This window comes from Pseudorasbora parva, chromosome 22 (genome assembly GCF_024679245.1).
Source record: "Pseudorasbora parva isolate DD20220531a chromosome 22, ASM2467924v1, whole genome shotgun sequence".
Classification (NCBI taxonomy): Eukaryota; Metazoa; Chordata; class Actinopteri; order Cypriniformes; family Gobionidae; genus Pseudorasbora; species Pseudorasbora parva.
Window position 1 is genome coordinate 4,691,861 of NC_090193.1, and position 23,425 is coordinate 4,715,285.

Sequence of the window (23,425 nt, forward strand, 5' to 3'; positions counted from 1 at the left end):
ATGTTCTCTGGTACTTTTATACTAGCCTACTTTCAGACAAGCCATACATATCTAAATTGTGTTTCATTCAAAGATTTATTTAAATATTTATGTAAGTGGCTTTCCAGAAAGGGGGTTTAGCTGAGGGGTAGAGCATTTGACTTCAGATCAAGAGGTCTCCAGTTCAAATACGGATGCCCCCTTTGCCATGTTTTCTGGTACTTTTGTACTAGCCTACATTCAGACAAGCCAGACATATCTCACTTGTGCTTGCTATATGTCAGGCTTGTTTAAAACAAAGATTTTTTAATTTTATTTAAATAGTTTTCAAGAAAGGGGGTATAGCTCAGTGGTAGAGCATTTGACTGCAGATCAAGAGGTCTCCGGTTCAAATCCGGATGCCCCCTTTGACATGTTCTCTGGTACTTTTATTCTAGCCTACTTTCAAACAAACCAGACATATGTCATTTGTGCTTGCTAAATGTCAGGCTTGTTGATAACAAAGATTTTTTTAATTTATTTAACTAGTTTTCAAGAAAGGGGGTATAGCTCAGTGGTAGAGCATTTGACTGCAGATCAAGAGGTCCCCGGTTCTAATCCAGATGCCCCCTTTAGCTTGACCTAATCTGTCATGTGGTTCATTTATACCAGCCTACTTTCAGACAAGCCATAGACATCTAAATTGTGTTTCATTCAAAGATTTATTTAATTATTTATTTAGTTAGCTTTCCAGAGAGGGGGTATAGCTCAGGGGTAGAGCATTTGACTGCAGATCAAGAGGTCTCCGGTTCAAATCCGGATGCCCCCTTTGACATGTTCTCTGGTACTTTTATACTAGCCTACTTTCAGACAAACCAGACATATGTCATTTGTGCTTTCTATATGTCAGGCTTGTTTAAAACAAAGATTTTTTAAATTTATTTAAATAGTTTTCAAGAAAGGGGGTATAGCTCAGTGGTAGAGCATTTGACTGCAGATCAAGAGGTCTCCGGTTCAAATCCGGATGCCCCCTTCAGCTTGAACAAATCTGTTCTGTGGTTCATTTATACCAGCCTACTTTCAGACAAGCCAGACATATCTCACTTGTCTTTCGAGATAGGATTTTCCAGAAAGGGGGTATAGCTGAGTGGTAGAGCATTTGACTGCAGATCAAGAGGTCTCCGGTTCAAATCTGGATTCCCCCTTTGACATGTTCTCTGGTACTTTTATACTAGCCTACTTTCAGACAAGCCAGACATATCTCTATTGTGCTTGCGATATGTCAGGCTTGTTTAAAACAAAGATTTTTTAATTTTATTTAAAAAGTTTTCCAGAAAGGGGGTATAGCTCAGTGGTAGAGCATTTGACTGCAGATCAAGAGGTCTCCGGTTCAAATCCGGATGCCCCCTTTGACATGTTCTCTGGTACTTTTATTCTAGCCTACTTTCAAACAAACCAGACATATGTCATTTGTGCTTGCTAAATGTCAGGCTTGTTGATAACAAATATTTTTTTAATTTATTTAACTAGTTTTCAAGAAAGGGGGTATTGCTCAGTGGTAGAGCATTTGACTGCAGATCAAGAGGTCCCCAGTTCTAATCCAGATGCCCCCTTTAGCTTGACCTAATCTGTCATGTGGTTCATTTATACCAGCCTACTTTCAGACAAGCCATAGATATCTAAATTGTGTTTCATTCAAAGATTTATTTAATTATTTATTTAGGTAGCTTTCCAGAAAGGGGGTATAGCTCAGTGGTAGAGCATTTGACTGCAGATCAAGAGGTCTCCGTTCAAATCCGGATGCCCCCTTTGACATGTTCTCTGGTACTTTTATACTAGCCTACTTTCAGACAAGCCATACATATCTAAATTGTGTTTCATTCAAAGATTTATTTAATTATTTATGTAAGTGGCTTTCCAGAAAGGGGGTATAGCTCAGGGGTAGAGCATTTGACTGCAGATCAACAGGTCTCCGGTTCAAATCCGGATGCCCCCTTTGCCATGTTTTCTGGTACTTTTGTACTAGCCTACATTCAGACAAGCCAGACATATCTCACTTGTGCTTGCGATATGTCAGGCTTGTTTAAAACAAATATTTTTTTTTATTTATTTAAATGGTTTTCAAGAAAGGGGGTATAGCTCAGTGGTAGAGCATTTGACTGCAGATCAAGAGGTCTCCGGTTCAAATCCGGATGCCCCCTTTGACATGTTCTCTGCTGCTTTTATACTAGCCTACTTTCAGACAAACCAGACATATGTCATTTGTGCTTGCTATATGTCAGGCTTGTTTAAAACAAAGATTTTATAATTTATTTAAATAGTTTAAAAGGAAGGGGGTATAGCTCAGTGGTAGAGCATTTGACTGCAGATCAAGAGGTCTCCGGTTCAAATCCGGATGCCCCCTTTGACATGTTCTCTGGTACTTTTGTACTAAAAGAAAGGGGGTATAGCTCAATGGTAGAGCATTTGACTGCAGATCAAGAGGTCTCCGGTTCAAATCCGGATGCCCCCTTTGACATGTTCTCTGGTACTTTTATACTTGCCTACTTTCAGACAAGCCAGACATATCTCCATTGTGCTTGCGATATGTTAGGCTTGTTTAAAACAAAGATTTTTTTTAAATGTATTTAAATGGTTTTCAAGAAAGGGGGTATAGCTCAGTGGTAGAGCATTTGACTGCAGATCAAGAGGTCTCCGGTTCAAATCCGGATGCCCCCTTTAGCCTGACCTAATCTGTTCTGTGGTGCATTTATACTAGCCTACTTTTCGACAAGACAGAAATATCTAAATTGTGTTTCGAGATATGGTTTTTCTGAAAGGGGGTATAGCTCAGTGGTAGAGCATTTGACTGCACATCAAGAGGTCTCCGGCTCAAATCCGGATGCCCCCTTGACATGTTCTCTGGTACTTTCATACTAGCCTACTTTCAGACAAGCCAGACATATCCCCATTGTGCTTGCGATATGTCAGGCTTGTTTAAAACAAAGATTTTTTTTAAATTTATTTAAATGGTTTTCAAGAAAGGGGGTATAGCTCACTGGTAGAGCATTTGACTGCAGGTCAAGAGGTCTCCGGTTCAAATCCGGATGCCCCCTTTGACATGTTCTCTGGTACTTTTATACTGAAAGAAAGGGGGTATAGCTCAGTGGTAGAGCATTTGACTGCAGCTCAAGAGGTCTCCGGTTCAAATCTGGATGCCCCCTTTGACATGTTCTCTGGTACTTTTATACTAGCCTACTTTCAGACAAGCCATACATATCTAAATTGTGTTTCATTCAAAGATTTATTTAATTATTTATGTAAGTGGCTTTCCAGAAAGGGGGTATAGCTCAGGGGTAGAGCATTTGACTGCAGATCAAGAGGTCTCCAGTTCAAATCCGGATGCCCCCTTTGCCATGTTTTCTGGTACTTTTGTACTAGCCTACATTCAGACAAGCCAGACATATCTTAATTGTGCTTGCTATATGTCAGGCTTGTTTAAAACAAAGATTTTTTAATTTTATTTAAATAGTTTTCAAAAAAGGGGGTATAGCTCAGTGGTAGAGCATTTGACTGCAGATCAAGAGGTCTCCGGTTCAAATCCGGATGCCCCCTTTGACATGTTCTCTGGTACTTTTATTCTAGCCTACTTTCAAACAAACCAGACATATGTCATTTGTGCTTGCTAAATGTCAGGCTTGTTGATAACAAAGATTTTTTTAATTTATTTAACTAGTTTTCAAGAAAGGGGGTATAGCTCAGTGGTAGAGCATTTGACTGCAGATCAAGAGGTCCCCGGTTCTAATCCAGATGCCCCCTTTAGCTTGACCTAATCTGTCATGTGGTTCATTTATACCAGCCTACTTTCAGACAAGGCATAGATATCTAAATTGTGTTTCATTCAAAGATTTATTTAATTATTTATTTAGGTAACTTTCCAGAGAGGGGGTATAGCTCAGGGGTAGAGCATTTGACTGCAGATCAAGAGGTCTCCGGTTCAAATCCGGATGCCCCCTTTGACATATTCTCTGGTACTTTTATACTAGCCTACTTTCAGACAAACCAGACATATGTCATTTGTGCTTTCTATATGTCAGGCTTGTTTAAAACAAAGATTTTTTAAATTTATTTAAATAGTTTTCAAGAAATGGGGTATAGCTCAGTGGTAGAGCATTTGACTGCAGATCAAGAGGTCTCCGTTCAAATCCGGAGGCCCCCTTTGACATGTTCTCTGGTACTTTTATACTAGCCTACTTTCAGACAAGCCATACATATCTAAATTGTGTTTCATTCAAAGATTTATTTAATTATTTATGTAAGTGGCTTTCTAGAAAGGGGGTATAGCTCAGGGGTAGAGCATTTGACTGCAGCTCAACAGGTCTCCGGTTCAAATCCGGATGCCCCCTTTGCCATGTTTTCTGGTACTTTTGTACTAGCCTACATTCAGACAAGCCAGACATATCTCACTTGTGCTTGCGATATGTCAGGCTTGTTTAAAACAAAGATTTTTTTTTTATTTATTTAAATGGTTTTCAAGAAAGGGGGTATAGCTCAGTGGTAGAGCATTTGACAGCAGATCAAGAGGTCTCCGGTTCAAATCCGGATGCCCCCTTTGACATGTTCTCTGCTGCTTTTATACTAGCCTACTTTCAGACAAACCAGACATATGTCATTTCTGCTTGCTATATGTCAGGCTTGTTTAAAACAAAGATTTTATAATTTATTTAAATAGTTTAAAAGGAAGGGGGTATAGCTCAGTGGTAGAGCATTTGACTGCAGATCAAGAGGTCTCCGGTTCAAATCCGGATGCCCCCTTTGACATGTTCTCTGGCACTTTTATACTAGCCTACTTTCAGACAAGCCAGACATATCTTAATTGTGCTTGCGATATGTCAGGCTTGTTTAAAACAAAGGTTTTTTTTAAATTTATTTAAATGGTTTTCCAGAAAGGGGGTATAGCTCAGTGGTAGAGCATTTGACTGCAGATCAAGAGGTCTCCGGTTCAAATGTGGATGCCCCCTTCAGCTTGAACAAATCTGTTCTGTGGTTCATTTATACCAGCCTACTTTCAGAAAAGCCAGACATATCTCACTTGTCTTTCGAGATAGGATTTTCCAGAAATGGGGTATAGCTCAGTGGTAGAGCATTTGACTGCAGATCAAGAGGTCTCCGGTTCAAATCTGGATGCCCCCTTTGACATGTTCTCTGGTACTTTTATACTAGCCTACTTTCAGACAAGCCAGACATATCTCCATTGTGCTTGCGATATGTTAGGCTTGTTTAAAACAAAGATTTTTTTTAAATGTATTTAAATGGTTTTCAAGAAAGGGAGTATAGCTCAGTGGTAGAGCATTTGACTGCAGATCAAGAGGTCTCCTGTTCAAATCCGGATGCCCCCTTTGACATGTTCTCTGGTACTTTTATACTAGCCTACTTTCAGACAAGCCAGACATATCTCCATTGTGCTTGCGATATGTTAGGCTTGTTTAAAACAAAGATTTTTTTTAAATGTATTTAAATGGTTTTCAAGAAAGGGGGTATAGCTCAGTGGTAGAGCATTTGACTGCAGATCAAGAGGTCTCCGGTTCAAATCCGGATGCCCCCTTTAGCCTGTCCTAATCTGTTCTGTGGTGCATTTATACTAGCCTACTTTTCGACAAGACAGAAATATCTAAATTGTGTTTCGAGATATGGTTTTCCAGAAAGGGGGTATAGCTCAGTGGTAGAGCATTTGACTGCAGATCAAGAGATCTCCGGCTCAAATCCGGATGCCGCCTTTGACATGTTCTCTGGTACTTTCATACTAGCCTACTTTCAGACAAAACAGCCATACCTCTATTGTGCTTGCGATATGTCAGGCTTGTTTAAAACAAAGATTTTTTAATTTTATTTAAATAGTTTTCAAGAAAGGGGGTATAGCTCAGTGGTAGAGCATTTGACTGCAGATCAAGAGGTCTCCGGTTCAAATCCGGATGCCCCCTTTAGCCTGACCTAATCTGTTCTGTGGTGCATTTATACTAGCCTACTTTTCGACAAGACAGAAATATCTAAATTGTGTTTCGAGATATGGTTTTTCAGAAAGGGGGTATAGCTCAGTGCTAGAGCATTTGACTGCAGATCAAGAGGTCTCCGGCTCAAATCCGGATGCCCCCTTTGACATGTTCTCTGGTACTTTTATACTAGCCTACTTTCAGACAAGCCAGACATATCTCCATTGTGCTTGCGATATGTTAGGCTTGTTTAAAACAAAGATTTTTTTTAAATGTATTTAAATGGTTTTCAAGAAAGGGGGTATAGCTCAGTGGTAGAGCATTTGACTGCAGATCAAGAGGTCTCCGGTTCAAATCCGGATGCCCCCTTTAGCCTGTCCTTATCTGTTCTGTGGTGCATTTATACTAGCCTACTTTTCGACAAGACAGAAATATCTAAATTGTGTTTCGAGATATGGTTTTCCAGAAAGGGGGTATAGCTCAGTGGTAGAGCATTTGACTGCAGATCAAGAGGTCTCCGGCTCAAATCCGGATGCCGCCTTTGACATGTTCTCTGGTACTTTCATACTAGCCTACTTTCAGACAAAACAGACATATCTCTATTGTGCTTGCGATATGTCAGGCTTGTTTAAAACAAAGATTTTTTAATTTTTTTAAATAGTTTTCAAGAAAGGGGGTATAGCTCAGTGGTAGAGCATTTGACTGCAGATCAAGAGGTCTCCGGTTCAAATCCGGATGCCCCCTTTAGCCTGACCTAATCTGTTCTGTGGTGCATTTATACTAGCCTACTTTTCGACAAGACAGAAATATCTAAATTGTGTTTCGAGATATGGTTTTTCAGAAAGGGGGTATAGCTCAGTGCTAGAGCATTTGACTGCAGATCAAGAGGTCTCCGGCTCAAATCCGGATGCCCCCTTTGACATGTTCTCTGGTACTTTCATACTAGCCTACTTTCAGACAAGCCAGACATATCTCCATTGTGCTTGCGATATGTCAGGCTTGTTTAAAACAAAGATTTTTTTTTATTTATTTAAATGGTTTTCAAGAAAGGGGGTATAGCTCACTGGTAGAGCATTTGACTGCAGATCAAGAGGTCTCCGGTTCAAATCCGGATGCCCCCTTTGAAATGTTCTCTGGTACTTTTATACTAAAAGAAAGGGGGTATAGCTCAGTGGTAGAGCATTTGACTGCAGATCAAGAGGTCTCTGGTTCAAATCCGGATGCCCCCTTTGACATGTTCTCTGGTACTTTTATACTAGCCTACTTTCAGACAAGCCAGACATATCTCCATTGTGCTTGCGATATGTTAGGCTTGTTTAAAACAAAGATTTTTTTTAAATGTATTTAAATGGTTTTCAAGAAAGGGGGTATAGCTCAGTGGTAGAGCATTTGACTGCAGATCAAGAGGTCTCCGGTTCAAATCCGGATGCCCCCTTTAGCCTGACCTAATCTGTTCTGTGGTGCATTTATACTAGCCTACTTTTCGACAAGACAGAAATATCTAAATTGTGTTTCGAGATATGGTTTTCCAGAAAGGGGGTATAGCTCAGTGGTAGAGCATTTGACTGCAGATCAAGAGGTCTCCGGCTCAAATCCGGATGCCGCCTTTGACATGTTCTCTGGTACTTTTATACTAAAAGAAAGGGGGTATAGCTCAGTGGTAGAGCATTTGACTGCAGATCAAGAGGTCTCCGTTCAAATCCGGATGCCCCCTTTGACATGTTCTCTGGTACTTTTATACTAGCCTACTTTCAGACAAGCCATACATATCTAAATTGTGTTTCATTCAAAGATTTATTTAATTATTTATGTAAGTGGCTTTCTAGAAAGGGGGTATAGCTCAGGGGTAGAGCATTTGACTGCAGATCAAGAGGTCTCCAGTTCAAATCCGGATGCCCCCTTTGCCATGTTTTCTGGTACTTTTGTACTAGCCTACATTCAGACAAGCCAGACATATCTCACTTGTGCTTGCTATATGTCAGGCTTGTTTAAAACAAAGATTTTTTAATTTTTCTTAAATAGTTTTCAAAAAAGGGGGTATAGCTCAGTGGTAGAGCATTTGACTGCAGATCAAGAGGTCTCCGGTTCAAATCCGGATGCCCCCTTTGACATGTTCTGTGGTACTTTTATTCTAGCCTACTTTCAAACAAACCAGACATATGTCATTTGTGCTTGCTAAATGTCAGGCTTGTTGATAACAAAGATTTTTTTAATTTATTTAACTAGTTTTCAAGAAAGGGGGTATAGCTCAGTGGTAGAGCATTTGACTGCAGATCAAGAGGTCCCCGGTTCAAATCCGGATGCCCCCTTTGACATGTTCTCTGGTACTTTTATACTAGCCTACTTTCAGACAAACCAGACATATGTCATTTGTGCTTTCTATATGTCAGGCTTGTTTAAAACAAATATTTTTAAAATTTATTTAAATAGTTTTCAAGAAAGGGGGTATAGCTCAGTGGTAGAGAATTTGACTGCAGCTCAAGAGGTCTCCGGCTCAAATCCGGATGCCCCCTTTGACATGTTCTCTGGTACTTTCTTACTAGCCTACTTTCAGACAAGCCAGACATATCTCCATTGTGCTTGCGATATGTCAGGCTTGTTTAAAACAAAGATTTTTTTTTTATTTATTTAAATGGTTTTCAAGAAAGGGGGTATAGCTCACTGGTAGAGCATTTGACTGCAGATCAAGAGGTCTCCGGTTCAAATCCGGATGCCCCCTTTGACATGTTCTCTGGTACTTTTATACTAAAAGAAAGGGGGTATAGCTCAGTGGTAGAGCATTTGACTGCAGATCAAGAGGTCTCCGTTGAAATCCGGATGCCCCCTTTGACATGTTCTCTGGTACTTTTATACTAGCCTACTTTCAGACAAGCCATACATATCTAAATTGTGTTTCATTCAAAGATTTATTTAAATATTTATGTAAGTGGCTTTCCAGAAAGGGGGTTTAGCTGAGGGGTAGAGCATTTGACTTCAGATCAAGAGGTCTCCAGTTCAAATCCGGATGCCCCCTTTGCCATGTTTTCTGGTACTTTTGTACTAGCCTACATTCAGACAAGCCAGACATATCTCACTTGTGCTTGCTATATGTCAGGCTTGTTTAAAACAAAGATTTTTTAATTTTATTTAAATAGTTTTCAAGAAAGGGGGTATAGCTCAGTGGTAGAGCATTTGACTGCAGATCAAGAGGTCTCCGGTTCAAATCCGGATGCCCCCTTTGACATGTTCTCTGGTACTTTTATTCTAGCCTACTTTCAAACAAACCAGACATATGTCATTTGTGCTTGCTAAATGTCAGGCTTGTTGATAACAAAGATTTTTTTAATTTATTTAACTAGTTTTCAAGAAAGGGGGTATAGCTCAGTGGTAGAGCATTTGACTGCAGATCAAGAGGTCCCCGGTTCTAATCCAGATGCCCCCTTTAGCTTGACCTAATCTGTCATGTGGTTCATTTATACCAGCCTACTTTCAGACAAGCCATAGACATCTAAATTGTGTTTCATTCAAAGATTTATTTAATTATTTATTTAGTTAGCTTTCCAGAGAGGGGGTATAGCTCAGGGGTAGAGCATTTGACTGCAGATCAAGAGGTCTCCGGTTCAAATCCGGATGCCCCCTTTGACATGTTCTCTGGTACTTTTATACTAGCCTACTTTCAGACAAACCAGACATATGTCATTTGTGCTTTCTATATGTCAGGCTTGTTTAAAACAAAGATTTTTTAAATTTATTTAAATAGTTTTCAAGAAAGGGGGTATAGCTCAGTGGTAGAGCATTTGACTGCAGATCAAGAGGTCTCCGGTTCAAATCCGGATGCCCCCTTCAGCTTGAACAAATCTGTTCTGTGGTTCATTTATACCAGCCTACTTTCAGACAAGCCAGACATATCTCACTTGTCTTTCGAGATAGGATTTTCCAGAAAGGGGGTATAGCTGAGTGGTAGAGCATTTGACTGCAGATCAAGAGGTCTCCGGTTCAAATCTGGATTCCCCCTTTGACATGTTCTCTGGTACTTTTATACTAGCCTACTTTCAGACAAGCCAGACATATCTCTATTGTGCTTGCGATATGTCAGGCTTGTTTAAAACAAAGATTTTTTAATTTTATTTAAAAAGTTTTCCAGAAAGGGGGTATAGCTCAGTGGTAGAGCATTTGACTGCAGATCAAGAGGTCTCCGGTTCAAATCCGGATGCCCCCTTTGACATGTTCTCTGGTACTTTTATTCTAGCCTACTTTCAAACAAACCAGACATATGTCATTTGTGCTTGCTAAATGTCAGGCTTGTTGATAACAAATATTTTTTTAATTTATTTAACTAGTTTTCAAGAAAGGGGGTATTGCTCAGTGGTAGAGCATTTGACTGCAGATCAAGAGGTCCCCAGTTCTAATCCAGATGCCCCCTTTAGCTTGACCTAATCTGTCATGTGGTTCATTTATACCAGCCTACTTTCAGACAAGCCATAGATATCTAAATTGTGTTTCATTCAAAGATTTATTTAATTATTTATTTAGGTAGCTTTCCAGAAAGGGGGTATAGCTCAGTGGTAGAGCATTTGACTGCAGATCAAGAGGTCTCCGTTCAAATCCGGATGCCCCCTTTGACATGTTCTCTGGTACTTTTATACTAGCCTACTTTCAGACAAGCCATACATATCTAAATTGTGTTTCATTCAAAGATTTATTTAATTATTTATGTAAGTGGCTTTCCAGAAAGGGGGTATAGCTCAGGGGTAGAGCATTTGACTGCAGATCAACAGGTCTCCGGTTCAAATCCGGATGCCCCCTTTGCCATGTTTTCTGGTACTTTTGTACTAGCCTACATTCAGACAAGCCAGACATATCTCACTTGTGCTTGCGATATGTCAGGCTTGTTTAAAACAAATATTTTTTTTTATTTATTTAAATGGTTTTCAAGAAAGGGGGTATAGCTCAGTGGTAGAGCATTTGACTGCAGATCAAGAGGTCTCCGGTTCAAATCCGGATGCCCCCTTTGACATGTTCTCTGCTGCTTTTATACTAGCCTACTTTCAGACAAACCAGACATATGTCATTTCTCCTTGCTATATGTCAGGCTTGTTTAAAACAAAGATTTTATAATTTATTTAAATAGTTTAAAAGGAAGGGGGTATAGCTCAGTGGTAGAGCATTTGACTGCAGATCAAGAGGTCTCCGGTTCAAATCCGGATGCCCCCTTTGACATGTTCTCTGGTACTTTTGTACTAAAAGAAAGGGGGTATAGCTCAATGGTAGAGCATTTGACTGCAGATCAAGAGGTCTCCGGTTCAAATCCGGATGCCCCCTTTGACATGTTCTCTGGTACTTTTATACTTGCCTACTTTCAGACAAGCCAGACATATCTCCATTGTGCTTGCGATATGTTAGGCTTGTTTAAAACAAAGATTTTTTTTAAATGTATTTAAATGGTTTTCAAGAAAGGGGGTATAGCTCAGTGGTAGAGCATTTGACTGCAGATCAAGAGGTCTCCGGTTCAAATCCGGATGCCCCCTTTAGCCTGACCTAATCTGTTCTGTGGTGCATTTATACTAGCCTACTTTTCGACAAGACAGAAATATCTAAATTGTGTTTCGAGATATGGTTTTTCTGAAAGGGGGTATAGCTCAGTGGTAGAGCATTTGACTGCACATCAAGAGGTCTCCGGCTCAAATCCGGATGCCCCCTTGACATGTTCTCTGGTACTTTCATACTAGCCTACTTTCAGACAAGCCAGACATATCCCCATTGTGCTTGCGATATGTCAGGCTTGTTTAAAACAAAGATTTTTTTTAAATTTATTTAAATGGTTTTCAAGAAAGGGGGTATAGCTCACTGGTAGAGCATTTGACTGCAGATCAAGAGGTCTCCGGTTCAAATCCGGATGCCCCCTTTGAAATGTTCTCTGGTACTTTTATACTAAAAGAAAGGGGGTATAGCTCAGTGGTAGAGCATTTGACTGCAGATCAAGAGGTCTCCGGTTCAAATCCGGATGCCCCCTTTGACATGTTCTCTGGTACTTTTATACTAGCCTACTTTCAGACAAGCCAGACATATCTCCATTGTGCTTGCGATATGTTAGGCTTGTTTAAAACAAAGATTTTTTTTAAATGTATTTAAATGGTTTTCAAGAAAGGGAGTATAGCTCAGTGGTAGAGCATTTGACTGCAGATCAAGAGGTCTCCGGTTCAAATCCGGATGCCCCCTTTAGCCTGACCTAATCTGTTCTGTGGTGCATTTATACTACCCTACTTTTCGACAAGACAGAAATATCTAAATTGTGTTTCGAGATATGGTTTTCCAGAAAGGGGGTATAGCTCAGTGGTAGAGCATTTGACTGCAGATCAAGAGGTCTCCGGCTCAAATCCGGATGCCGCCTTTGACATGTTCTCTGGAACTTTCATACTAGCCTACTTTCAGACAAAACAGACATATCTCTATTGTGCTTGCGATATGTCAGGCTTGTTTAAAACAAAGATTTTTTATTTATTTATTTAAATGGTTTTCAAGAAAGGGGGTATAGCTCACTGGTAGAGCATTTGACTGCAGATCAAGAGGTCTCCGTTCAAATCGGGATGCCCCCTTTGACATGTTCTCTGGTACTTTTATACTAGCCTACTTTCAGACAAGCCATACATATCTAAATTGTGTTTCATTCAAAGATTTATTTAATTATTTATGTAAGTGGCTTTCCAGAAAGGGGGTATAGCTCAGGGGTAGAGCATTTGACTGCAGATCAAGAGGTCTCCGGTTCAAATCCGGATGCCCCCTTTGACATGTTCTCTGGTACTTTTATTCTAGCCTACTTTCAAACAAACCAGACATATGTCATTTGTGCTTGCTATATGTCAGGCTTGTTGATAACAAAGATTTTTTAAATTTATTTAACTAGTTTTCAAGAAAGGGGGTATAGCTCAGTGGTAGACCATTTGACTGCAGATAAAGAGGTCCCCGGTTCAAATCCGGATGCCCCCTTTGACATGTTCTCTGGTACTTTTATACTAGCCTACTTTCAGACAAACCAGACATATGTCATTTGTGCTTTCTATATGTCAGGCTTGTTTAAAACAAATATTTTTTAAATTTATTTAAATAGTTTTCAAGAAAGGTGGTATAGCTCAGTGGTAGAGCATTTGACTGCAGATCAAGAGGTCTCCGGCTCAAATCCGGATGCCCCCTTTGACATGTTCTCTGGTACTTTCTTACTAGCCTACTTTCAGACAAGCCAGACATATCTCCATTGTGCTTGCGATATGTCAGGCTTGTTTAAAACAAAGATTTTTTATTTATTTATTTAAATGGTTTTCAAGAAAGGGGGTATAGCTCACTGGTAGAGCATTTGACTGCAGATCAAGAGGTCTCCGGTTCAAATCCGGATGCCCCCTTCAGCTTGAACAAATCTGTTCTGTGGTTCATTTATACCAGCCTACTTTCAGACAAGCCAGACATATCTCACTTGTCTTTCGAGATAGGATTTTCCAGAAACGGGGTATAGCTCAGTGGTAGAGCATTTGACTGCAGATCAAGAGGTCTCCGGTTCAAATCTGGATGCCCCCTTTGACATGTTCTCTGGTACTTTTATACTAGCCTACTTTCAGACAAGCCAGACATATCTCCATTGTGCTTGCGATATGTTAGGCTTGTTTAAAACAAAGATTTTTTTTAAATGTATTTAAATGGTTTTCAAGAAAGGGGGTATAGCTCAGTGGTAGAGCATTTGACTGCAGATCAAGAGGTCTCCGGTTCAAATCCGGATGCCCCCTTTAGCCTGACCTAATCTGTTCTGTGGTGCATTTATACTAGCCTACTTTTCGACAAGACAGAAATATCTAAATTTTGTTTCGAGATATGGTTTTTCAGAAAGGGGGTATAGCTCAGTGGTAGAGCATTTGACTGCAGATCAAGAGGTCTCCGGCTCAAATCCGGATGCCCCCTTTGACATGTTCTCTGGTACTTTCATACTAGCCTACTTTCAGACAAGCCAGACATATCTCCATTGATCTTGTGATATGTCAGGCTTGTTTAAAACAAAGATTTTTTTTTTATTTATTTAAATGGTTTTCAAGAAAGGGGGTATAGCTCACTGGTAGAGCATTTGACTGCAGATCAAGAGGTCTCCGGTTCAAATCCGGATGCCCCCTTTGAAACGTTCTCTGGTACTTTTATACTAAAAGAAAGGGGGTATAGCTCAGTGGTAGAGCATTTGACTGCAGATCAAGAGGTCTCCGGTTCAAATCCGGATGCCCCCTTTGACATGTTCTCTGCTGCTTTTATACTAGCCTACTTTCAGACAAACCAGACATATGTCATTTGTGCTTGCTATATGTCAGGCTTGTTTAAAACAAAGATTTTATAATTTATTTAAATAGCTTAAAAGGAAGGGGGTATAGCTCAGTGGTAGAGCATTTGACTGCAGATCAAGAGGTGTCCGGTTCAAATCCGGATGCCCCCCTTGACATGTTCTCTGGTACTTTTATACTAGCCTACTTTCAGACAAGCCAGACATATCTTAATTGTGCTTGTGATATGTCAGGCTTGTTTAAAACAAAGGTTTTTTTTAATTTATTTAAATGGTTTTCCAGAAAGGGGGTATAGCTCAGTGGTAGAGCATTTGACTGCAGATCAAGAGGTCTCCGGTTCAAATCCGGATGCCCCCTTCAGCTTGAACAAATCTGTTCTGTGGTTCATTTATACCAGCCTACTTTCAGACAAGCCAGACATATCTCACTTGTCTTTCGAGATAGGATTTTCCAGAAAGGGGGTATAGCTCAGTGGTAGAGCATTTGACTGCAGATCAAGAGGTCTCCGGTTCAAATCCGGATGCCCCCTTTGATATGTTCTCTGGTACTTTTATACTTGCCTACTTTCAGACAAGCCAGACATATCTCCATTGTGCTTGCGATATGTTAGGCTTGTTTAAAACAAAGATTTTTTTTAAATGTATTTAAATGGTTTTCAAGAAAGGGGGTATAGCTCAGTAGTAGAGCATTTGACTGCAGATCAAGAGGTCTCCGGTTCAAATCCGGATGCCCCCTTTAGCCTGACCTAATCTGTTCTGTGGTGCATTTATACTAGCCTACTTTTCAACAAGACAGAAATATCTAAATTGTGTTTCGAGATATGGTTTTTCAGAAAGGGGGTATAGCTCAGTGGCAGAGCATTTGACTGCAGATCAAGAGGTCTCCGGCTCAAATCCTGATGCCCCCTTTGACATGTTCTCTGGTACTTTCATACTAGCCTACTTTCAGACAAGCCAGACATATCTCCATTGATCTTGCGATATGTCAGGCTTGTTTAAAACAAAGATTTTTTTTTTATTTATTTAAATGGTTTTCAAGAAAGGGGGTATAGCTCACTGGTAGAGCATTTGACTGCAGATCAAGAGGTCTCCGGTTCAAATCCGGATGCCCCCTTTGAAATGTTCTCTGGTACTTTTATACTAAAAGAAAGGGGGTATAGTTCAGGGGTAGAGCATTTGACTGCAGATCAAGAGGTCTCCGGTTCAAATCCGGATGCACCCTTTGCCATGTTTTCTGGTACTTTTGTACTAGCCTACATTTAGACAAACCAGACATGTCATTTCTGCGTGCTATATGTCAGGCTTGTTTAAAACAAAGATTTTATAATTTATTTAAATAGTTTAAAAGGAAGGGGGTATAGCTCAGTGGTAGAGCATTTGACTGCAGATCAAGAGGTCTCCGGTTCAAATCCGGATGCCCCCTTTGACATGTTCTCTGGTACTTTTATACTAGCCTACTTTCAGACAAGCCAGACATATCTTAATTGTGCTTGCGATATGTCAGGCTTGTTTAAAACAAAGGTTTTTTTTTTAATTATTTAAATGGTTTTCCAGAAAGGGGGTATAGCTCAGTGGTAGAGCATTTGAATGCAGATCAAGAGGTCTCCGGTTCAAATCCGGTTGCCCCCTTCAGCTTGAACATATCTGTTCTGTGGTTCATTTATACCAGCCTACTTTCAGACAAGCCAGACATATCTCACTTGTCTTTCGAGATAGGATTTTCCAGAAATGGGGTATAGCTCACTGGTAGAGCATTTGACTGCAGATCAAGAGGTCTCCGGTTCAAATCCGGATGCCCCCTTTAGCCTGACCTAATCTGTTCTGTGGTGCATTTATACTAGCCTACTTTTCAACAAGACAGAAATATCTAAATTTTGTTTCGAGATATGGCTTTTCAGAAAGGGGGTATAGCTCAGTGGCAGAGCATTTGACTGCAGATCAAGAGGTCTCCGGCTCAAATCCGGATGCCCCCTTTGACATGTTCTCTGGTACTTTCATACTAGCCTACTTTCAGACAAGCCAGACATATCTCCATTGTGCTTGCGATATGTCAGGCTTGTTTAAAACAAAGATTTTTTTTTTATTTATTTAAATGGTTTTCAAGAAAGGGGGTATAGCTCACTGGTAGAGCATTTGACTGCAGATCAAGAGGTCTCTGGTTCAAATCCGGATGCCCCCTTTGACATGTTCTCTGGTACTTTTATACTAGCCTACTTTCAGACAAGCCAGACATATCTCCATTGTGCTTGCGATATGTTAGGCTTGTTTAAAACAAAGATTTTTTTTAAATGTATTTAAATGGTTTTCAAGAAAGGGGGTAGAGCTCAGTGGTAGAGCATTTGACTGCAGATCAAGAGGTCTCCGGTTCAAATCCGGATGCCCCCTTTAGCCTGACCTAATCTGTTCTGTGGTGCATTTATACTAGCCTACTTTTCGACAAGACAGAAATATCTAAATTGTGTTTCGAGATATGGTTTTACAGAAAGGGGGTATAGCTCAGTGGTAGAGCATTTGACTGCAGATCAAGAGATCTCTGGCTCAAATCCGGATGCCGCCTTTGACATGTTCTCTGGTAATTTCATACTAGCCTACTTTCAGACAAAACAGACATATCTCTATTGTGCTTGCGATATGTCAGGCTTGTTTAAAACAAAGATTTTTTATTTATTTATTTAAATGGTTTTCAAGAAAGGGGGTATAGCTCACTGGTAGAGCATTTGACTGCAGATCAAGAGGTCTCCGGTTCAAATCCGGATGCCCCCTTTGACATGTTCTCTGGTACTTTTATACTAAAAGAAAGGGGGTATAGCTCAGTGGTAGAGCATTTGACTGCAGATCAAGAGGTCTCCGTTCAAATCCGGATGCCCCCTTTGACATGTTCTCTGGTACTTTTATACCAGCCTACTTTCAGACAAGCCATACATATCTAAATTGTGTTTCATTCAAAGATTTATTTAATTATTTATGTAAGTGGGTTTCCAGAAAGGGGGTATAGCTCAGGGGTAGAGCATTTGACTGCAGATCAAGAGGTCTCCAGTTCAAATCCGGATGCCCCCTTTGCCATGTTTTCTGGTACTTTTGTACTAGCCTACATTCAGACAAGCCAGACATATCTCACTTGTGCTTGCTGTATGTCAGGCTTGTTTAAAACAAATATTTTTTAATTTTATTTAAATAGTTTTCAAGAAAGGGGTTATAGCTCAGTGGTAGAGCATTTGACTGCAGATCAAGAGGTCTCCAGTTCAAATCCAGATGCCCCCTTTAGCTTGACCTAATCTGTCATGTGGTTCATTTATTCCAGCCTACTTTCAGACAAGCCATAGATATCTAAATTGTGTTTCATTCAAAGATTTATTTAATTATTTATTTAGGTAGCTTTCCAGAGAGGGGGTATAGCTCAGGGGTAGAGCATTGGTCTGCAGATCAAGAGGTCTCCGGTTCAAATCCGGATGCCCCCTTTGACATGTTCTCTGGTACTTTTATACTAGCCTACTTTCAGACAAACCAGACATATGTCATTTGTGCTTTCTATATGTCAGGCTTGTTTAAAACAAAGATTTTTTAAATTTATTTAAATAGTTTTCAAGAAAGGGGGTATAGCTCAGTGGTAGAGCATTTGACTGCAGATCAAGAGGTCTCCGTTCAAATCCGGATGCCCCCTTTGACATGTTCTCTGGTACTTTTATACTAGCCTACTTTCAGACAAGCCATACATATCTAAATTGTGTTTCATTCAAAGATTTATTTAATTATTTATGTAAGTGGCTTTCCAGAAAGGGGGTATAGCTCAGGGGTAGAGCATTTGACTGCAGATCAACAGGTCTCCGGTTCAAATCCGGATGCCCCCTTTGCCATGTTTTCTGGTACTTTTGTACTAGCCTACATTCAGACAAGCCAGACATATCTCACTTGTGCTTGCGATATGTCAGGCTTGTTTAAAACGAAGATTTTTTTTTATTTATTTAAATGGTTTTCAAGAAAGGGGGTATAGCTCAGTGGTAGAGCACTTGACTGCAGATCAAGAGGTCTCCGGTTCAAATCCGGATGCCCCCTTTGACATGTTCTCTGCTGCTTTTATACTAGCCTACTTTCAGACAAACCAGACATATGTCATTTCTGCTTGCTATATGTCAGGCTTGTTTAAAACAAAGATTTTATAATTTATTTAAATAGTTTAAATGAAGGGGGTATAGCTCAGTGGTAGAGCATTTGACTGCAGATCAAGAGGTCTCCGGTTCAAATCCGGATGCCCCCTTTGACATGTTCTCTGGTACTTTTATACTAGCCTACTTTCAGACAAGCCAGACATATCTTAATTGTGCATGCGATATGTCAGGCTTGTTTAAAACAAAGGTTTTTTTTAAAATTTATTTAAATGGTTTTCCAGAAAGGGGGTATAGCTCAGTGGTAGAGCATTTGACTGCAGATCAAGAGGTCTCCGGTTCAAATCCGGATGCCCCCTTTAGCCTGACCTAATCTGTTCTGTGGTGCATTTATACTAGCCTACTTTTCGACAAGACAGAAATATCTAAATTGTGTTTCGAGATATGGTTTTTCAGAAAGGGGGTATAGCTCAGTGGTAGAGCATTTGACTGCAGATCAAGAGGTCTCCGGCTCAAATCCGGATGCCCCCTTTGACATGTTCCCTGGTACTTTCATACTAGCCTACTTTCAGACAAGCCAGACATATCTCCATTGATCTTGCGATATGTCAGGCTTGTTTAAAACAAAGATTTTTTTTTAATTTATTTAAATGGTTTTCAAGAAAGGGGGTATAGCTCACTGGTAGAGCATTTGACTGCAGATCAAGAGGTCTCCGGTTCAAATCCGGATGCCCCCTTTGAAATGTTCTCTGGTACTTTTATACTAAAAGAAAGGGGGTATAGCTCAGGGGTAGAGCATTTGACTGCAGATCAAGAGGTCTCCGGTTCAAATCCGGATGCCCCCTTTGCCATGTTCTCTGGTACTTTTATACTAAAAGAAAAGGGGTATAGCTCAGTGGTAGAGCATTTGACTGCAGATCAAGAGGTCTCCGTTCAAATCCGGATGCCCCCTTTGACATGTTCTCTGGTACTTTTATACTAGCCTACTTTCAGACAAGCCAGACATATCTTAATTGTGCTTGCGATATGTCAGGCTTGTTTAAAACAAAGGTTTTTTTATTTATTTATTTAAATGGTTTTCCAGAAAGGGGGTATAGCTCAGTGGTAGAGCATTTGACTGCAGATCAAGAGGTCTCCGGTTCAAATCCGGATACCCCCTTCAGCTTGAACAAATCTGTTCTGTGGTTCATTTATACCAGCCTACTTTCAGACAAGCCAGACATATCTCACTTGTCTTTCGAGATAGGATTTTCCAGAAATGGGGTATAGCTCACTGGTAGAGCATTTTTTTTTTTTTTTATTATGCAAACAGACAAGTACAATATTTACGAAAGAGAAGTAAGATGCAAAATACAAATACAAGGGCCAACAAAACATAACATGCCAGTACGATGTGTGCGTGTGTATGTATGTGTGTGTGTGTGTGTGTGTGTGTGTGTGTTTGTAACTGGTGTGGGAGTGTTAATGTATGAATAAAGAATCATGTAGGGAAGTACAACAGACATAACCAAAAAATATATGTATAAATAAGGTGACAACAGCAATAGTAATGGCAATATTAATAATAATAACAATAATAATGATAAATCCAATTAATTAGAAATGACAAATAGTATTAATAGTATTATCAGTAGTAGTAATGACAAACATATATACAAATATACTCTTTTCATCCGGAATGAGGGGAAGGTTAAAGGGGTCAGGAAGAGGACAAATAAAAACAATAGTAGTAATAGTAATAATAATAATAATAATGGTAGATATATATAAAGTCATTAATAGTGATAATAATAGTAGTGGTAACAATGATTTTAATAATAATAACAATAAAAATAATTATAATAATGGTAATATTGATCAGCTATTAATAACAAGGTATTATAAAGCTTTGATACCCCTCATGGCCATGGCATAGGATAGACCTCTGCCAGAGTTGTAATGCAATGGGCTATCAAGGTGAGGTGCTGCCAGGGTCCCGAGATCCATGCCCATCCCCCAGCTGTTCCATAGATGCCACGCTGACCCTATCTTTGTGTTTTTTGTTGTTGTTGTTGTCTGATGTGTTTGTCAACTAGTGTATAATGCATTAAAACAAACATGGCGTGTAGCATGGAACCTGCCCAGTGCAAAGCCCATGCAGGCCGCCATGTCCACGGCACATTTACCCTATATATGTGCCTTTTTTTTTTTTTTTTTCTGATTTAAACTAGTTTTATGCTCCAAATGAATGTGTGTGCACCTCACCTAATATGTAAAGCATTAAAACAGCGCGACAACTACCAGCTGGAGGGCGACAGACCAAGGCCCCCGGCCCCACCTCACCCCCACCCACGACTAATCAGACCCGCACATGACAGGGATTAGTATGCCACAACCATCCAGGGTCCACAAGCGCAGAGAGAGATAGAGAGAGAGAGAGAGACAGAGAGAGAGAGAGAGAGAGATAGAGAGAGAATAGAAAGAGAGAGAATAGAAAGGGAGATAGAGATAGAGAGATAGAGAGAGAGAGAGATAGAGACAGAGAGAGATTCCAATATAATCTTATAAGAAATTTTATTTATTTAATAATAGTCTGTGTTGCTACCTCTTCCTGACCCCGCTCCCCCCATTATTGATGGTGTATCATTAAGGGTGGCTTCAGACAAAGAAGGTGAGTGGATTCATGACTGTTGGAAGTTAAACAGAGCTGACCAAGAAGGGTGTAATTCTGATGTATCATTTTGAGTAGAGGCAGACAAGTTTTCCATGGAGATGTACTCTATTAGTAAATTTTTCCAAGTTGTAATGTGTGTGGTGTTTCTTGATTTCCAGTTCATGAGGATAGTTTTCCTGGCGATAGTTAGGGCCACTAGGAGTAACTGACTGTTTGTACTGTCTAAACTGATTATGGATATGTCACCTAATATACAGAGAGAGGGAGATAGTGGGATGTGACAACCCATAAGGTTGGATAGTGAGTCAGTAACGTTCTCCCAAAATGTTTTAACTGAGGTGCAATGCCAAATAGCGTGTAAATAGGTGTCTGGGGTGTTTTGTGTGCAATGTGAGCATGTTTCTGAAGAAAAACCCATTTTAAATAATTTCTGTCCAGTTAGGTGGGATCTATGAAGAACTTTATACTGTATAAGTTGTAAGTTGGCGTTTTTTGTCATGAAGTAAATATTTTTACAAATTTGTGACCAGAAAGCGGCATTGGGAGTAATGGATAAGTCTGATTCCCATTTAGCATTGGGCAGGCTTAATGTGTTGTCTGATTTGGATATTATTTTATATATTTTGGAGAGTAGTTTTTTGGGGGATGTTATATTAATTAGCTCTAAGATTGGAGGAGGAAGATCTAGATTAATTGTCTGAGTGTCGATTTTTGATTGAATAGATGACTTGATTTGTAAATATTCCAAAAAACAATTACTCCCAATGCCGTACTTCAGAACTAAGTGGGAAAATGGTGCCCAGTTATTATTAAGGAGGATGTGTTGAAGTTGTGTGATGCCCTTATCTACCCATGTGCGTAAGTTGAGTGGCTTCTTGTTAACTATAAAATCGGGGTTATTCCAGATCGGAGTGTATTTAGACGGTGCAAGAGGAGTGTTTGTGATTTGATGAAATTTCCACCAGGCTGTCAAAGCTGCGGCTATTGTTGGTGTTTTAAAACAGTGATGCTTTTTGATTGTCTGAGTATGGAAAGGTAGTTCTGAAATGTTAATGTCTTTGCAAATTGACTGTTCAACATCTAGCCATGTGCTTTCTGATGGGTTAGGATGAATCCATTTGTATATATTTTGGAGTTGATTGGCCAAAAAATAGTGGTAGAAATGTGGTGCTTCCAGTCCTCCTTGTGTTTTTGGTTTCTGTAGAGTAGTCAATTTAATTTGTGGGGTCTTATTTTTCCAATAGAATTTAGTGACGATTGAGTCTAGTGATTTAAACCAAGTGAGGGTGGGTAGTGCAGGAGTCATTGTAAATAAATAGTTTAATTTAGGGAGTATAGTCATTTTGATTACTGATATTCTGCCCATAATGGATAGTGGTAGATTCATCCAGCGGTACAGGTCATCATTTATTGTTTTCAGTAATGGTGTAAAGTTGAGTCCAAACAGCTCTGACAGCCTAGGGGAAATATTAATGCCTAAGTATGTGATATAGTTGGTGCACAAAGGAATAGGTGGTGTCTGGGATGTCACATCCAAGCTGTTGGAATGTAATGAGAGTATAGCAGATTTACTCCAGTTAATCGAGTATTCAGAGATATTTGAGAATGAATCAATGAGTTTAATCGTTTCTTGTAGTGATGATGGAGGATCTTGTAAATATAGCAATATATCATCAGCGTAAAGACTAATTTTGTGGTGCATGTTTATTGTTTGAATTCCTTTAATGTAGCTGTTTTGACGGATAGCTGCTGCTAATGGCTCAATGAAAATGGTAAATAATGAAGGTGAGAGTGGGCATCCTTGTCTAGTCCCCCGTTGTAGTGTGAAGGTGCGTGATGTTAATCCATTAGTGATGACAGTGGCTGAAGGTGATGTATATAGAATTTTGATCCAATTAATGAATGACTCCCCAAAACCAAACCTCTCTAATGTGGAAAACAGGAACTTCCAATTGACCCTATCAAAAGCTTTTTCTGCATCGAGACTAACTATGATGGTTTTGGTTTTTTGAGTTGATGAATAATGCATTAAGTTAAATAGTCTACGTGTGTTACTGGATGAGAGTCTACCTTTGATGAAACCGGTTTGATCTGGATGGATTATAGATGGTGTGACTTTTTCTATTCTATGCGCTAGTGCTTTAGTGATGATTTTAATGTCTACATTGATTAGGGAAATCGGGCGATAACTTGAAGGTAATGTTGGATCTTTATTTGGTTTAAGAAGGAGTGAAATTGTGGCAGTGTTTATACTATCTGGGAGTTTTGATTTTTGTTTTGATTCAGTTATCATACGGATGAAGAGTGGCGATAAAGTTGACCAAAAGTGTTTGTAGAACTCAGCAGGGAATCCATCAGGGCCTGGTGCTTTATTGTTTGGCATGAGTTTAAGGGCATTCAAAAGTTCATATTCTGATAAGGGTGCTTCAAGAGTATTTATATGATCTTTACT

The 23,425-nt window shown here is 39.7% G+C and overlaps 44 non-coding genes across 44 annotated transcripts; all 44 read left to right on the top strand.

The window, feature by feature from the left end:
• Window positions 1–314: 314 nt before the first annotated feature.
• Window positions 315–386, top strand: trnac-gca (transfer RNA cysteine (anticodon GCA)). The gene has a single exon. It is a non-coding gene; the product is annotated as a tRNA-Cys (tRNA).
• A 329-nt stretch (window positions 387–715) lies between these two features.
• On the top strand, window positions 716–787 carry trnac-gca (transfer RNA cysteine (anticodon GCA)). Its single transcript has one exon. It is a non-coding gene; the product is annotated as a tRNA-Cys (tRNA).
• Window positions 788–919: 132 nt separating this feature from the next.
• trnac-gca (transfer RNA cysteine (anticodon GCA)) lies at window positions 920–991 on the top strand. Its single transcript has one exon. It is a non-coding gene; the product is annotated as a tRNA-Cys (tRNA).
• A 304-nt stretch (window positions 992–1,295) lies between these two features.
• trnac-gca (transfer RNA cysteine (anticodon GCA)) lies at window positions 1,296–1,367 on the top strand. Its single transcript has one exon. It is a non-coding gene; the product is annotated as a tRNA-Cys (tRNA).
• A 720-nt stretch (window positions 1,368–2,087) lies between these two features.
• Window positions 2,088–2,159, top strand: trnac-gca (transfer RNA cysteine (anticodon GCA)). Its single transcript has one exon. It is a non-coding gene; the product is annotated as a tRNA-Cys (tRNA).
• Window positions 2,160–2,290: 131 nt separating this feature from the next.
• Window positions 2,291–2,362, top strand: trnac-gca (transfer RNA cysteine (anticodon GCA)). The gene has a single exon. It is a non-coding gene; the product is annotated as a tRNA-Cys (tRNA).
• A 36-nt stretch (window positions 2,363–2,398) lies between these two features.
• Window positions 2,399–2,470, top strand: trnac-gca (transfer RNA cysteine (anticodon GCA)). The gene has a single exon. It is a non-coding gene; the product is annotated as a tRNA-Cys (tRNA).
• Window positions 2,471–2,604: 134 nt separating this feature from the next.
• trnac-gca (transfer RNA cysteine (anticodon GCA)) lies at window positions 2,605–2,676 on the top strand. The gene has a single exon. It is a non-coding gene; the product is annotated as a tRNA-Cys (tRNA).
• Window positions 2,677–3,480: 804 nt separating this feature from the next.
• On the top strand, window positions 3,481–3,552 carry trnac-gca (transfer RNA cysteine (anticodon GCA)). Its single transcript has one exon. It is a non-coding gene; the product is annotated as a tRNA-Cys (tRNA).
• Window positions 3,553–3,881: 329 nt separating this feature from the next.
• Window positions 3,882–3,953, top strand: trnac-gca (transfer RNA cysteine (anticodon GCA)). Its single transcript has one exon. It is a non-coding gene; the product is annotated as a tRNA-Cys (tRNA).
• A 727-nt stretch (window positions 3,954–4,680) lies between these two features.
• Window positions 4,681–4,752, top strand: trnac-gca (transfer RNA cysteine (anticodon GCA)). Its single transcript has one exon. It is a non-coding gene; the product is annotated as a tRNA-Cys (tRNA).
• A 718-nt stretch (window positions 4,753–5,470) lies between these two features.
• On the top strand, window positions 5,471–5,542 carry trnac-gca (transfer RNA cysteine (anticodon GCA)). Its single transcript has one exon. It is a non-coding gene; the product is annotated as a tRNA-Cys (tRNA).
• A 304-nt stretch (window positions 5,543–5,846) lies between these two features.
• Window positions 5,847–5,918, top strand: trnac-gca (transfer RNA cysteine (anticodon GCA)). The gene has a single exon. It is a non-coding gene; the product is annotated as a tRNA-Cys (tRNA).
• Window positions 5,919–6,224: 306 nt separating this feature from the next.
• trnac-gca (transfer RNA cysteine (anticodon GCA)) lies at window positions 6,225–6,296 on the top strand. The gene has a single exon. It is a non-coding gene; the product is annotated as a tRNA-Cys (tRNA).
• A 303-nt stretch (window positions 6,297–6,599) lies between these two features.
• On the top strand, window positions 6,600–6,671 carry trnac-gca (transfer RNA cysteine (anticodon GCA)). The gene has a single exon. It is a non-coding gene; the product is annotated as a tRNA-Cys (tRNA).
• A 413-nt stretch (window positions 6,672–7,084) lies between these two features.
• Window positions 7,085–7,156, top strand: trnac-gca (transfer RNA cysteine (anticodon GCA)). The gene has a single exon. It is a non-coding gene; the product is annotated as a tRNA-Cys (tRNA).
• A 134-nt stretch (window positions 7,157–7,290) lies between these two features.
• trnac-gca (transfer RNA cysteine (anticodon GCA)) lies at window positions 7,291–7,362 on the top strand. The gene has a single exon. It is a non-coding gene; the product is annotated as a tRNA-Cys (tRNA).
• Window positions 7,363–7,960: 598 nt separating this feature from the next.
• trnac-gca (transfer RNA cysteine (anticodon GCA)) lies at window positions 7,961–8,032 on the top strand. The gene has a single exon. It is a non-coding gene; the product is annotated as a tRNA-Cys (tRNA).
• A 132-nt stretch (window positions 8,033–8,164) lies between these two features.
• trnac-gca (transfer RNA cysteine (anticodon GCA)) lies at window positions 8,165–8,236 on the top strand. The gene has a single exon. It is a non-coding gene; the product is annotated as a tRNA-Cys (tRNA).
• An 836-nt stretch (window positions 8,237–9,072) lies between these two features.
• On the top strand, window positions 9,073–9,144 carry trnac-gca (transfer RNA cysteine (anticodon GCA)). Its single transcript has one exon. It is a non-coding gene; the product is annotated as a tRNA-Cys (tRNA).
• A 329-nt stretch (window positions 9,145–9,473) lies between these two features.
• On the top strand, window positions 9,474–9,545 carry trnac-gca (transfer RNA cysteine (anticodon GCA)). Its single transcript has one exon. It is a non-coding gene; the product is annotated as a tRNA-Cys (tRNA).
• A 132-nt stretch (window positions 9,546–9,677) lies between these two features.
• trnac-gca (transfer RNA cysteine (anticodon GCA)) lies at window positions 9,678–9,749 on the top strand. Its single transcript has one exon. It is a non-coding gene; the product is annotated as a tRNA-Cys (tRNA).
• A 304-nt stretch (window positions 9,750–10,053) lies between these two features.
• On the top strand, window positions 10,054–10,125 carry trnac-gca (transfer RNA cysteine (anticodon GCA)). Its single transcript has one exon. It is a non-coding gene; the product is annotated as a tRNA-Cys (tRNA).
• A 720-nt stretch (window positions 10,126–10,845) lies between these two features.
• Window positions 10,846–10,917, top strand: trnac-gca (transfer RNA cysteine (anticodon GCA)). Its single transcript has one exon. It is a non-coding gene; the product is annotated as a tRNA-Cys (tRNA).
• Window positions 10,918–11,048: 131 nt separating this feature from the next.
• trnac-gca (transfer RNA cysteine (anticodon GCA)) lies at window positions 11,049–11,120 on the top strand. Its single transcript has one exon. It is a non-coding gene; the product is annotated as a tRNA-Cys (tRNA).
• A 36-nt stretch (window positions 11,121–11,156) lies between these two features.
• Window positions 11,157–11,228, top strand: trnac-gca (transfer RNA cysteine (anticodon GCA)). Its single transcript has one exon. It is a non-coding gene; the product is annotated as a tRNA-Cys (tRNA).
• Window positions 11,229–11,362: 134 nt separating this feature from the next.
• trnac-gca (transfer RNA cysteine (anticodon GCA)) lies at window positions 11,363–11,434 on the top strand. Its single transcript has one exon. It is a non-coding gene; the product is annotated as a tRNA-Cys (tRNA).
• Window positions 11,435–11,847: 413 nt separating this feature from the next.
• On the top strand, window positions 11,848–11,919 carry trnac-gca (transfer RNA cysteine (anticodon GCA)). Its single transcript has one exon. It is a non-coding gene; the product is annotated as a tRNA-Cys (tRNA).
• A 134-nt stretch (window positions 11,920–12,053) lies between these two features.
• On the top strand, window positions 12,054–12,125 carry trnac-gca (transfer RNA cysteine (anticodon GCA)). Its single transcript has one exon. It is a non-coding gene; the product is annotated as a tRNA-Cys (tRNA).
• A 492-nt stretch (window positions 12,126–12,617) lies between these two features.
• Window positions 12,618–12,689, top strand: trnac-gca (transfer RNA cysteine (anticodon GCA)). The gene has a single exon. It is a non-coding gene; the product is annotated as a tRNA-Cys (tRNA).
• Window positions 12,690–13,609: 920 nt separating this feature from the next.
• trnac-gca (transfer RNA cysteine (anticodon GCA)) lies at window positions 13,610–13,681 on the top strand. Its single transcript has one exon. It is a non-coding gene; the product is annotated as a tRNA-Cys (tRNA).
• Window positions 13,682–13,781: 100 nt separating this feature from the next.
• Window positions 13,782–13,853, top strand: trnac-gca (transfer RNA cysteine (anticodon GCA)). Its single transcript has one exon. It is a non-coding gene; the product is annotated as a tRNA-Cys (tRNA).
• Window positions 13,854–14,095: 242 nt separating this feature from the next.
• trnac-gca (transfer RNA cysteine (anticodon GCA)) lies at window positions 14,096–14,167 on the top strand. Its single transcript has one exon. It is a non-coding gene; the product is annotated as a tRNA-Cys (tRNA).
• Window positions 14,168–14,298: 131 nt separating this feature from the next.
• trnac-gca (transfer RNA cysteine (anticodon GCA)) lies at window positions 14,299–14,370 on the top strand. Its single transcript has one exon. It is a non-coding gene; the product is annotated as a tRNA-Cys (tRNA).
• Window positions 14,371–14,503: 133 nt separating this feature from the next.
• Window positions 14,504–14,575, top strand: trnac-gca (transfer RNA cysteine (anticodon GCA)). The gene has a single exon. It is a non-coding gene; the product is annotated as a tRNA-Cys (tRNA).
• Window positions 14,576–14,675: 100 nt separating this feature from the next.
• trnac-gca (transfer RNA cysteine (anticodon GCA)) lies at window positions 14,676–14,747 on the top strand. Its single transcript has one exon. It is a non-coding gene; the product is annotated as a tRNA-Cys (tRNA).
• A 134-nt stretch (window positions 14,748–14,881) lies between these two features.
• Window positions 14,882–14,953, top strand: trnac-gca (transfer RNA cysteine (anticodon GCA)). The gene has a single exon. It is a non-coding gene; the product is annotated as a tRNA-Cys (tRNA).
• A 615-nt stretch (window positions 14,954–15,568) lies between these two features.
• On the top strand, window positions 15,569–15,640 carry trnac-gca (transfer RNA cysteine (anticodon GCA)). The gene has a single exon. It is a non-coding gene; the product is annotated as a tRNA-Cys (tRNA).
• A 2,558-nt stretch (window positions 15,641–18,198) lies between these two features.
• trnac-gca (transfer RNA cysteine (anticodon GCA)) lies at window positions 18,199–18,270 on the top strand. The gene has a single exon. It is a non-coding gene; the product is annotated as a tRNA-Cys (tRNA).
• A 130-nt stretch (window positions 18,271–18,400) lies between these two features.
• On the top strand, window positions 18,401–18,472 carry trnac-gca (transfer RNA cysteine (anticodon GCA)). Its single transcript has one exon. It is a non-coding gene; the product is annotated as a tRNA-Cys (tRNA).
• A 135-nt stretch (window positions 18,473–18,607) lies between these two features.
• trnac-gca (transfer RNA cysteine (anticodon GCA)) lies at window positions 18,608–18,679 on the top strand. Its single transcript has one exon. It is a non-coding gene; the product is annotated as a tRNA-Cys (tRNA).
• Window positions 18,680–18,779: 100 nt separating this feature from the next.
• trnac-gca (transfer RNA cysteine (anticodon GCA)) lies at window positions 18,780–18,851 on the top strand. The gene has a single exon. It is a non-coding gene; the product is annotated as a tRNA-Cys (tRNA).
• Window positions 18,852–19,093: 242 nt separating this feature from the next.
• trnac-gca (transfer RNA cysteine (anticodon GCA)) lies at window positions 19,094–19,165 on the top strand. The gene has a single exon. It is a non-coding gene; the product is annotated as a tRNA-Cys (tRNA).
• A 242-nt stretch (window positions 19,166–19,407) lies between these two features.
• Window positions 19,408–19,479, top strand: trnac-gca (transfer RNA cysteine (anticodon GCA)). Its single transcript has one exon. It is a non-coding gene; the product is annotated as a tRNA-Cys (tRNA).
• Window positions 19,480–23,425: the final 3,946 nt, after the last annotated feature.